This window comes from Crocodylus siamensis, chromosome 5 (assembly GCF_052110815.1).
Source record: "Crocodylus siamensis isolate JL-2025a chromosome 5, ASM5211081v1, whole genome shotgun sequence".
NCBI classification, from domain to species: domain Eukaryota; kingdom Metazoa; phylum Chordata; order Crocodylia; family Crocodylidae; genus Crocodylus; species Crocodylus siamensis.
In genome coordinates this window covers 148,762,506-148,774,988 of record NC_143399.1, presented here as the reverse complement: position 1 = coordinate 148,774,988, position 12,483 = coordinate 148,762,506, and positions in this window count along the sequence as shown.

Here is a 12,483-nt window from a genome sequence, read left to right as displayed (position 1 = left end):
GGCAGGGGGCAGCACAGCCTGTGATGTCAGGGAAGCCAACAACCCAGAGCTTGGGTGAAGCAGCCTGCAGGGTTCCTGCCCCTTTGGACACTGTGCAGCAGGTTAAGAAAGTACCTTCCAGCCTGTGTGCAGTGCAGCCGGTGGTGCAGCACATTGGGGAAGCTCCAACACCCACCCACCCGCTTGCCCACTCTCACCTACTGTGAGGCGAGAAGGCACCCACCCTTACATGTGGGAAACTGCCTGCCCAAGCGTATGGTAGTGGGGTAGGGGAATGTACATGCATGCAGGGTACAGGTGGGGGAGCCTGTGGTCCCTGCTACTGCAGTCACCACAGTGTGCAGCCTCCAATGATAGGATCCACGAGGCATTCAGCTCCTGGACATTTAGAAGTTGGAAAGTCCCAGACTAGCTGGATCAGAGTTGCATAATGTTTCTGATACATGAGCTTAGCAACTGATGGAGTGAGCTCTTGTTCACAAAAACCTACACATCTTTGATTCAACTAGTTTGTAAGAGGCATCTCTAGTCCGTCTTTTGCCTGACTTAAGGCTAACATAGTTAACTATTCTCTCAACTTGTAGTAGTAGCTTCTTTTTTTTCCCCTGAAGACATTGCTTAAAACAAAAATTAAAATGGTACTGCAGCCACACAGAGAAGTTTAAAGTGGAGCTGTTAGAACTGCAGCAGTGACAGAGATGTACACAACTGAAGGTTTGCTATTGGGGTTTCTTTCTTTTTCTTTCTGGGGCAATGTTGGAGTCTCTAAACGTGAGACCAGAGCACCCAGGATGTGACTGATACAGAAGCTACTTGTTTTCTCTGCACCAGGTGAAAATTTTGTTCTGTTGTTTACTTTGGACTGCATTACGGAGCACCCGCCACCAGCCTGTAGGACTGGAATAAACTACTCAATCAAAATCATAACATAGATCTCTGCTCTTCCTTTAATCACAGCCATAAGTTCCCATTAGCTGGACTAGCTAAGGAAGAGAGTATTTGTGCCCAGGTATTGGCACTGGCAGCCCAGCCGGGCACCAGGTCAACCCCGACCTGGGCTGGCAGCTTCTCCAGCACCATGTCAACCCAGGTTGACCTGGTGCCTGGCTGGCCTGCTGGTTCAATGCCTGGGTTAATGTGGTGCTGCAGGAGCCACCTGGCCATAACTGGGTTGACATGGTGCTGGAGAAGCTGCCGGCGTAAGCCGGGGTTAACTGCCTGGCCTGGCCTGGCAGATCAGTCCCCTTCCAGACCTCTGAGTTGACATGGGAAGTTATGGCTGTTGGGTGGGGGTTAGGGGTGGGGGGGAGACATTATATAAGACATTGGTATCTGAGTGTTATTTGGGCCCAGACAATTTGGTCCAAAGTGTTATTTCACTATGTTACTGTCTAGACTTTTCTTTTATTCTGCCTTATACTTTGCTGCATATTGACCAAAACCGATTTCTAACTGTAAACATAAACTTAAAACCAGTGTTAGAACAACAGGCAAAGTGCAGTAAATGCCTGTGGCTATGAAAAAAAAAAAATCACAGGCCCTGAAACTAGGTAGTGCATTCTTTTAGGGCTCAGTCCCAGAGATATTGCACTGACATTGATACAGATCAGGGCCTTAGTTTGTAGACTGGGGGAAGGCTTTTTTAAGCACCTTTTTGTTAAAGGTCTCCCTAACCCACAACGTTAGAGATGGCTTCTATGTTTGCTGCTGATCTGGCTCCCAGCACTACAGTAGTCACCAACCAGTCGATCGTGGAGCCTCTGACAGTAGATCTCAGTTGGGGGGGCCTAAGCGAAAGCACACACATGCACACATGTGTTAAACCCCCCCACCCCAGACTGAGATACAGAGCTGCAGCTGCTCTGGGAGTGGTGTGACACTCCATGTCCCACCGCTGGGCTGAGCCATGCCCCCTGGCTCCAGGGCTGCACCAGGTGAGTCGGACGACACCCCCTCTTCACCCTGCCATGCCCCCTGCCGCCGGGTGAGTGGGGGCCCAGCCAGGCTGGCTAGTGGGAGGGTTGGAGCCTGGATGGCTCATCCAGGCATGGGGGGGGGGTCCTGCCACTGTGTGTACCCTGGCAGAGGCCCATGGGGCACATGCCCACTCCCCCACCCCGATCTGTGTGCAGGGCGGAAGTGGCTGCCACTGTGTGCTGGGCTTTGGACCTCGAGCCTCACTGCGGCTGCTCTGGGAGCAGTGCGACGCCACATGCATCCCACCACTGGGCTGATGTCCTCTGCCTGCCCAGTGGCAGGATGCATGTGGTGTCGCACCTGTCCCAAGGCAGCTGCAGCTAGTTTTGGGGTGCAAAGTCCAGTACGCAGTGGCAGCAACAGGAGCCCCCCCACATGCCTGGACGAGCCAGCCGGGCGCCGATCCTACCACCACCCAGCCTGGCTGGGGCCCCACTCACCCCTGCCCCTGCCTCTGCCCCACTCCCTCTCTCCCTCCCCACAGGGGCCTCAATCTGCCCCCCCCACCCCTTCCCTCCCCACAGACTGACCTGCAGGGAGGAGAGAACACAGTAGATCCTGGGTTGCCCTTTAATTAAAAAAGTGATCTCATACTTAAAAAAGTTGGGGACCACTGCAGTACTAGAAAAAATTTCTTCAGGATCTATCAATACTACCTTAAGACTCCTTAGCAAGGGGTCACAACTCACGTCATCGCTTCTGAAGGCAGCGGGAACTAAGATCAGTGGCTCTTCAGCACACTCAGACACCACTGGCAAGGAATAGGTTAAGCTCAGCTCCCCATTTTTGGCCCCTGATAGATGATGATGTCAGTTAGACTTCTAATAATAAGGAAACAAATCCCTGTACTGTGGCTAGGGAGAGGGATCTGCGTGGGTACTTGTAGCAAACTCTATGCTGCAGTGGGAAGAGGGACTGGTATTTTGACTCAAATTGATTTGAAGTCTAATATGTTTTGTATCGATTTGTGTTCATGTCAGGACTACTGCTTTGACTAGGGCTTTCTGCCAAACCTAGTCCAATTAATTTAGCATCTGTTTCCAGTGTTGATATTGTCAGCTCATCTGTAGTCTTCAGAGACCAGACGTGCTTCACATACTTTCCTATAGGTCACAGTTTTCCACTTGTGGAGGGTTTTTTTTATTTTTTATTTTTTTGCTTAACAGCTGGTACCCAACCTCCTTCCTGCAACTGAGAAGCTCTTCCTAAGTGTGGTGAGGCTTGTGGAGTTTTCACCATGGCACACTCTGAGCCCTTTCTCGGTAACCTGATATTTGAGCAGGGAGCTCAGGTATTCAACACCCCACTGAACCTGACACGTAACATCATCCCCTGCACATCATGTGGCAATCAAATTTCTCCAAAGCAGCAAAGCTTCCAAGCTAAAAGAGAAGCTGAAGTGACCTGCTCCTCTACAAAAAAACATGTGTCTACACCCATTGTCCAGACAAAAACCTCATCCCAGTCATTGTGACAGATGAAACATTATTAAAAATACAACAGAAGATGTTAATAGAAATGGAAATAAAAGCTGAATGCTCCTTTAGTCATCTTAACTCTGCCACCCTTGTCCCTTCTATCCTTCATTTACTGGTTGGAGACCTTCAGCATTGGTACATGAAAGAAACAAATTACAACATCATGGTCCTTCTCAGCACGATTACAAGGATATCTGGCCTGCAGGGCTCCACACAGGTCCAAAATTTGGCAGTGGGGGAGCAGTAGCAGCTAATTGCCACTCTCCTGCTGCCAAATTTCTGGACCTATATGGAACCCCGCCAGCTGCTGGTGTGGGGCCAGGTTGAGGCAGCGCAAGGCCCAATACCGCATACTGAACCTGCACAGGATATGGCCCACATTCTGGCTGAACACCACTCATTTGGCCCATGGAGCCAAAAGGTTGAGTACCACTAATTTAGAGAAGTTGTTGAAGCTCTATCACTGGAGATTTTTAGGAGCTGGTGAGGAGTATCTGTCAAAAATAGTACAGCTGCTGATTCTGCCTTGTGACAGACATGGTCTAGAGGGCCTCTTGAGGTCCCTTCCATCCCTATTTTTATGAGTCTATAATTCTGAACCCTTCAAATTCACACATATGGTTAAGTTCTTATCATGGACGTGGAAATATGGAGAAGTGTTAATAGACATAATACTCTTTCATTTTGAGGAGTGAAGGTACTGATTTGAGACTTCAGCATTCTTTGGTTATTGACTTGTCTCCGAAGCAGCTAACAAACTGTTGTTTTAAATGTGCCAAATACCAAAATGCCTTCAGCACAATTGAGTGGATAAATTTAATTTAGTCAAAGCCAGCTTCTCAAGGGAAAATATTTTGTCTCAATATGCAATCAGAAATAATTTAGTTCTAGATTAGGAAATAATGTATTGTGCTTTCCTTGCAAGTTCTACCTAAAAAAATCTGCATTTAAACAAATGCTGAATTATTGTTGATTGTTTAGGCAGTCCCTCTGGAGATGTCAGGAGGAATCATAGGCATCTGTTTTATAATCACTTTTCTCTCATATTTCCCCAGACCTTTTAAGGATCATTCATTCTTTAATCTTGATTAACCCCCATGTGAATATTAGTGACATAGTCCAGCTCTTACATTCACTACTAGTTGCATCACTGCAAAGGTCTAAAATATCTGATCTATTCCGAACAACATCTCTTGCCTAATTTAAGGACAAGAACAAGTTGCCTGCACTGTGGTGTATGCCTCCATTATTCTAGGACTTTTGAAACTATGCCTATATTGATACATTACTTGGACATGAAGTGAATATGTCAGATTCCAGGCTATAATATATTTGGAGGTGCAACTCTTTCTCCTCTGTTGAAGCTGTTGTATTTCATATAAAATAACTAGATATTGAATGAGCCAGTAACTGGAAGATAAATCTTTCCATCCTATGTGAGTGCCCTAATCACTAGATACTAAGTATTTCTTACGTACTAGAGTATCAGTAGTCACTCTCATCCACACTTTCCCTTTCTCTCTCTTGCTCAATGAACACATATTTATTCCATGTGCAACAGTTCAGTTCCTCTATGTACACATCATTTTTTTATTTATTACCCACAACATCCACAGTAATATGAAAGGAATTTTGTTTTCTGGTTGCTAGCAGGATGACTGCTTTTAGTGCAAATGACCACAGTTGCATGCAAAGAAGGCATTCTGATATGAACATATTTGTTTAAAACTAATTGATTATTGTGCTGTTTAAAGGCTTTCAGTTCATCAGTTAGGAAGCAGAAACAATATAGTTTAACCTGGCTAGGCTGAACCAGTTTGTAATCAAACATACCTTCCCTCTGGACTGAGAAAATGCAGGCACATGCCTGCAGTGGCTCAGGCTAGAAGCCAAGGGGTGCTAGAGCAGCCCTCCCTTCCCTTCCACAGTGCTGAGCTGAGGGGGGAGTGTGGCCAGGCTCCAGCAGTATGCTGGGTTCCCCCCCTGCCCCAGTTCCCATGACCAGTAAAGGAGACAGCAGAGAGTTGATAACACAGCATTTAGCACCCTATCAAGAAAACAAAAGCCTCGCTCATTAGTTCATGCTCTTCTTAAACAATTTTTTCCAAGGAAGGAACAGAGGGACATTACCAGCTGGCCTGTTGATTAGCTCCAAAAAGCCCTAAGTGGACATTGTCCTGTCTGTCGTTGTCTTGTCTGCCTTACACAGACATCGCTCAGCATTATCTAGCATACCATATGCTGGCTATGGTCCATACTGTGGGAGAGGAGAGGGGGGAAAACCCTGCTTGAGCAGGGAGTGGGGAGAGGAGGGGGTGGGCTGGAAGTGGGGGGGAAGCCAGGCAGAGACGTGAAGCCAGCCTGGCTCTGGAGCAGAAAGCCCAGCCCAGGGGGGCTCTGGTTTAAGTTAAAACAGGAAGGGATCTGAGACAGACATTGCATAAACTGATTTGACCCAAATCAGTTAAGTCTGACACTACATTCAACCAGGTTTATCTCAAACCAGTTTCAGCCATTTTCAGACTGGTTTATGTGCACTGAAAATCTGTTCTGTTACAGGTTTAAACCAATTTCTGATCACTTAAACCAGTTTATGTGTAATGTCTGTCCCTAGCCAACATGTTCAATTATGTTTGTTTGGCAACTTTTGAACCATCTAGATCATGGTATATACATGAAAGGTCACCCAGACCTTCAATTCATATGCCTGGGCAGGAGTTTTTTGGAGGAGTGGAGGCTGCCTAGAACTTCCATCCCTCCTTTAGGCCACTGAGACAGAATCCAAGGGCCAGGCTAGGTCCAGATGTTTGGTGCCCCCATGGCTGCATTTGTATAAGCATCCAGGAATTGAACCCAAGCCTGCTGTGTAGCAAACAAGGATTGTACCACTGAGCCACAGGGATTCTGTTCAATTACAAATAGCAGAATAAATCATCAGAAATTAAATGTGAAGTCTAAACAATTTTTCCAGGTGATTTATTTACAAGAAGGTAATTTAACACTGATAAACAAGGTTGTGTTACTTGCCTTGTGCTACAAGACTCCTGGGCAGTCCCTATAAAAGCGGCTAGTTAAGACACTTTTATTATGGTTTCAGAGATTGATTAATTACAAAAAAGGATGAGATGAAATCAAGAGACAGCCTGGAAAATTGCCACACTTTACACCACTAAATATACTGCAGGCATTTCTGATCATCTGTGTAAGTCAGGTCTGTATCAGTGTGTGTCATTCAAACCTTGAGTTAATGTTCTTGAGCCAGCAGTGGTAATTCTGAATTCTTTTCATTTTGATAGACTGATACAGCACATCACACTTTACTCTTATATGAGTGTATTTAGGACTCACTAGAAAATCCTTATTAACTTACTTTATGCCTCCCAGGACATCCAGTAATAAAATCGATACATAGACATATCAGCAAGGAAACACCCAAGCCAGATAGCATTTCTAGGGTCGTGGGCTAGATGGTATGTTGCCTAGAAAATCAACTGCTATATCAGTTGTGTTTATATATGCATGCACACACACATGCACACACACACAAAATATGTAGAGACCCCACGTTTCTGTTTCTGTCTCTGCTATAAGGCTCTAGCTAACCTGCAACATGCCACTAAAGCTCTTTGGGATTCAGTTTCCCATCAGTCAAGTACTCTGAGCTCCATAAATAAAAGATTAAATAACTGCAACCTACAGTGACTTGCAATTAAAAGAGCAATATTTACCACACTTCCTACTCTGTGGTTCTCAGAATATTGCTTTTATTTGCAGTAGTACCTCACAGAGGAGCTGAGTATGTAGGGGCCTCAGGGCCCTGGCCCCCTCAGAAAGAAGGCTGTCATCTGAAATGTGTAAAATTTTCCACGTGTCCATCATCTTAGGCCCACCCTTGCAAAAATAAAAGTCTGTGCCTATGGTACCTCAGATACCCTCTAGTTCTTCCCTGATCTATCAGACAACAGAATCACCTGGGAAATGAAAACCCCAAATAGATCCTGAGACTCCTGTTCATGTCCAGCACCAGGTATGGCTCCCAGAGCTTTGTTTAGAAGGTCTAGACTTGCAGTGGTTTCCAGCAGTTGTTGCCTGACTTGAATAAAGTCCTGGCACATAAACAGGATTTCTTTCTCTGGCTGCACTGTGCAATAAAGAAGATGGTAGCAGCAGAAATAGCAGATTTAACACACAGGTCAGGAACAGGTTTTTTTAAAAAAATTAATTGCCTATAAAATGGAAACAAAACACTGATTTATCATTGCTGCCAGTTCATTGCAGCTGAAGGCTAATTTTTAATTATACCTTACATAGTATGGACAAAACACATGGGGAAGCTGTCTGTATTGCTACAGGAAAACATCACTGATGAGTTCTACTGCATTGACCTACCAACATATTTTTCCACTGTAGCATACAATGTCTCTTCCTTTTCATGATGAGAACTCAAAATTTGAGCAGTCCTAGAGACTCAAATTTCACCTAATCCAGTATTGTTCCTGCCTAGCACTGTGAATTTTAATTGAATATCACTGAACTGCTGCTATTTTAAAAACAATAGCAGAAGTGGGGGCCATAGTAGAAGCATTCACATTCCAACCCCCATCAGGTAATAGCTGGTAACACCCGTGAATTCTGCTAACAGTCCAAAACATGATTTTGACCCTACAAATTTACCAGCTGTAACCAGTCATAATGCCTTGTGACCAAAGTAGACGCCAGTCCTCCTTAGGGCCAGCACTGACAGTACAGTCTGCAAATCTTGAAGGGTTTTCAATAGTGAAAAAAGAACTGCTCGTAAATCTATGTAAGAAAGTCCAGTGCAATGTCTCGTGCTTACATGAGAGACATGGATGGACTCATAATAATCATCCTTCAATAATTGGAATGACTATGGCGATTGAAACACCGCACAAGCAATTTGGAAGTGCCATATTTGCTAAAACTGGAATGGCCAAAATTTCTACAGCAAAGACTGAGGAAAACCACATTGAAGGATCAACTTCAACAGAATCACAATCATTTCAGCCTCCAAACCACCTAACATGGGTTTCACCTTTACACATATACCAGGGATCATTGGGAATAAACCATGGGTGATCATTGATGACTTTAACAGCCACAGCACTCAATGGCTACAATGAGATGAGTGGGGCTACAAAATGAGCCCCAGTGGGGCTACAATGAGACCAATAAAGGTGATGAACCAGTAAAAGCTTGGTCATATGCATACTAGCTGAGTTTGATTCATGACCCAAAGCTATTGAGTCTGACCTCAATCCCGGGTAAGCTCTTTGAAAAAATTATCCTGGCACACATCCAGGAGGGCCTTGCGGGGGAATGCATGCTCAGGGGCAACCAACATGGGTTTATCAGTGGCAGGTCTTGTCAGACCAACCTGGTGGCCTTTTACGATCAGGTCACCAAATCATTAGACGCAGGGGTTGCTGTGGATGTAGTCTTTTTGGACTTCCGGAAGGCTTTCGACACTGTCTCTCACCCTGTCCTCATCAAAAAGCTGAGGGACTGTGGTGTCGATGCCCACACGGTCAAATGGGTCGCCAACTGGTTGGAGGGCCGCACCCAGAGGGTGGTAGTGGATGGGTTCTTCTCGACCTGGAAGGATGTGGGCAGTGGGGTTCCGCAGGGCTCGGTCCTCGGGCCTGCACTGTTCAACATCTTCATCAGTGACTTGGATGAGGGGGTAGAAAGCACCCTGTTCAAGTTTGCTGATGACACTAAGATGTGGGGGGATGTGGGTGCACTAGAAGGGTGCAATAGGCTACAAGCTGACCTTGACAGGTTGCAACGGTGGGCGGATGAGAATAGGATGGGGTTTAACACTGATAAGTGCAAGGTGTTGCACATGGGGAGGAAGAACCGGCACCACACTTACAGGTTGGGGAACTCTCCTCTTGCCAGCACGGAGACGGAAAAGGATCTTGGAGTCGTCATTGACTCCACGATGAACATGGGCCGGCAGTGTGGGGAGGCAGTCAAGAAGGCCAATCGTACCCTATCATGCATCCACAGATGCATCTCGAGCAGGTCCAGGGAGGTGATCCTCCCCCTCTATGCGGCACTGGTCAGGCCGCAGCTGGAGTACTGCGTCCAGTTCTGGGCGCCACACTTCAAGAGGGACGTGGACAATATGGAAAGAGTTCAGAGGAGGGCCACTCGTATGATCAGGGGTCAGCAGGGCAGGCCTTATGAGGATAGGCTACGGGACCTGAACCTGTTTAGCCTCCACAAGAGAAGGCTAAGGGGGGACCTTGTGGCCTGCTACAAACTGGTCAGGGGGGATCAGCAGGTATTGGGGGAGTCCCTGTTCCCCCGTGCTCTGCCAGGAGTGACCAGGAATAACGGTCACAAACTGGCGGAGGGTAAGTTTAGATTAGATATTAGGAGGCGCTACTTCACAGTCAGGGTGGCTAGGGCCTGGAACCAGCTTCCAGGGGAAGTGGTGCAGGCTCCGAGCCTGGGGATTTTTAAAAGGAAGTTAGATGAGCACCTTGCCGGGGTCATCTGACCCCGGTGCTCTTTCCTGCTAAGGCAGGGGGTCGGACTAGATGATCTACCTAGGTCCCTTCCGACTCTAGCTACTATGAAACTATGAAACTATGAAACTATCTAAATCATTCAACAGCGGCCGCTGGAAAAAAGGATATAACCCAGACCTTTTATATTCACCAGCAAAACCACTGCTGGGTTAAGTAATAAAATAGTATTAGACCCCATTCTACATTCTCAACATCAACCAAGTGGCATTCAGATCAAAGCCACAGTAACACCTATGAACAGTGCCATTTTGCTGATGTTTTAACCTTAAAAAGGCAAACTGGAAAGGCTTTTCAGAATACTTTCATGACATAGTCAAAGCCATCAAAGCATTGCCTGAGAACTATGACCAATTCATAAAAGTTGTACAGAAATCTGCAAGGCAGAACATTTCATGGGGCTGTTGCAAGAATTACAACCCAAGCCTTACTCCCCAAACCACTGACCCATACGGAGACTACAGACAACAGTATGAACTAGACTCTTTTCCCACAAACACCATTGCTACAAGTGAGAAGCTCGTGTTAGCCATCACAGAAGACCACAGGAAATCCGGGCAGACCCAGATTGAGTCAACTGATATGACACGTAATACCCTTGCCAACCACAGGGGTTAAGTTCCTGGAAGTTCCTGCAGTTGGTAAAACTGTGGTTGGTATAACCAGAGGATTATGGGAAAAATGGGGTTAGGGACTTGAATGGAGCCCTGGTCAGGCCAGGGTGTGGGACCATCCAAGCCTGGTGGCAGCAGGAACTACCCACCCATACCCCTGGACAAGTGAGTAAGTGAGGGTACAAGGGGATTGAGGCCCTGTAGGGAGGGAGCTGGGGGACTGCTGCCCAACTGGGTGATGCTTGGGGGCAGGGGCTGCAGGGCCCCAGTGGGGAGCAGGACAGGGCAGTGGGTGGCTCATCCAGGGGAGGAAGAGGGCCACTGTGCGCAGGAGGAGCACCGCCAGGGCAGTGCAGAGTGAGCAGTGGTGGGTGAGGAGATTCCCGCATGGCTTCTCTGTTCCCTGACACACCAGGTCACGGGGGAAGGAAGTGGGGCACAGTGGCAAGTAGGCCTGCTGCTCCCTGCCATCATGGGTAGGATAGCTCTAATAGCAAGGCAGCAGTGAGGAGTGGATGTGGAGAACAGAAGCTGAGCCCTGCAGCAGCCTGCCTCTGCCCTGTGCAAATATTGGGGCCCACATACCCCCTCCTTCACTCCCCGGTGCCACGCCAGCTCGGGAGGTGCTGCTGGGCTCCAATTGCCCCATGACCCAGCCTGGCCAAGGCCCAATGCACTGTGAATAGGGCCCCGGCTGGGCCAGGTTGTGGGGCAGTTGGAGTCTGGTGACTCCTCCAGATGCGGTGCAGTACCGGGGAGCCAAGGTGGGGGGGGGGGGCGTGTGGGCCCCCAATCTTTGTACAGGGTATGGGCAGGCTGCAGCTGGGCTCAGTCTCTGCTCCCTGCAGCTGCGCCTCACAGCTGCAGCCCTTCCCTCCTCCCCTCCTCTTCCTACCCCTTCCCCCTCAGACTCTCCTGCCTGCAGGGGAGAACACTTACACATGCGTGCACACGCTCTGCCTCTCCAATTTTTTTTCCCTCCCTCTGCCTATGAGTAATCACAGAAAACTGTGGTTATTCAAAATTGTATACCATGGTAGGCAAAAATGGTATACAGAATATTAAACGTGGATACTCAAAACTGTGGTTGGCAAAATCTGGGTTTTACAAGACCCTTCTCAGTGACAGAACTGAATGTTGGTACTAATGCACTGAAGATCGGGAAAGCAGCCAGCCTTGAAGACATACTTGCCAAACAAATCAAGCAATCTGGACCCCAGACTTGAGAATGGTTCCTTTGCTTATACAACTCTTACACTGCCAAAAAATTCCAAAGATATGGCAACATGCTCAGGTAATGGCACATGTCCCTTCAATGGGACTGTCACGTCTTCCTCTGAAGCATCTAACACTGGCCACCATTAGAGATGAGAAACGAGCCTTGGTGATGATTCATACGGGACCCAAGATTGCCCTGTAATGCCCTTCTGATCCTTTTCTACTAATTCTCCCCCTGCCAAACTATATTATTTTGTTTACATAGGCTCTCCCATTTATTCTAGAAATCAATTTTTCTCTTCCCTAAGAGTAATGGTCCTTCTTGCCAGGTCTACTCCAGCTTAGACTGGTCAAGATATATGCCAATAGAATCAGTCTCTGTCACCTTAGGTTGGTTTTCACTGACTTAGTCTGTTCATTTCCATATTAGAAACTGATGCCATGCTTCTTCTAAAAGGAAAAAGCCGAACCCCATATTTCTACTTTACTTTTTTTCCCTATTTTAAAAATGCCCTACCAGGTTAGAAAAATTAACATCTTCTTCTCTGCAGGATCTGATTTATCACTGCATTTTCTGCTCTGTGGAAGTTTCAGCTGTTCTACTAACAAACTCAGGTAGACACTGACTGTTGTTCGCAGTTC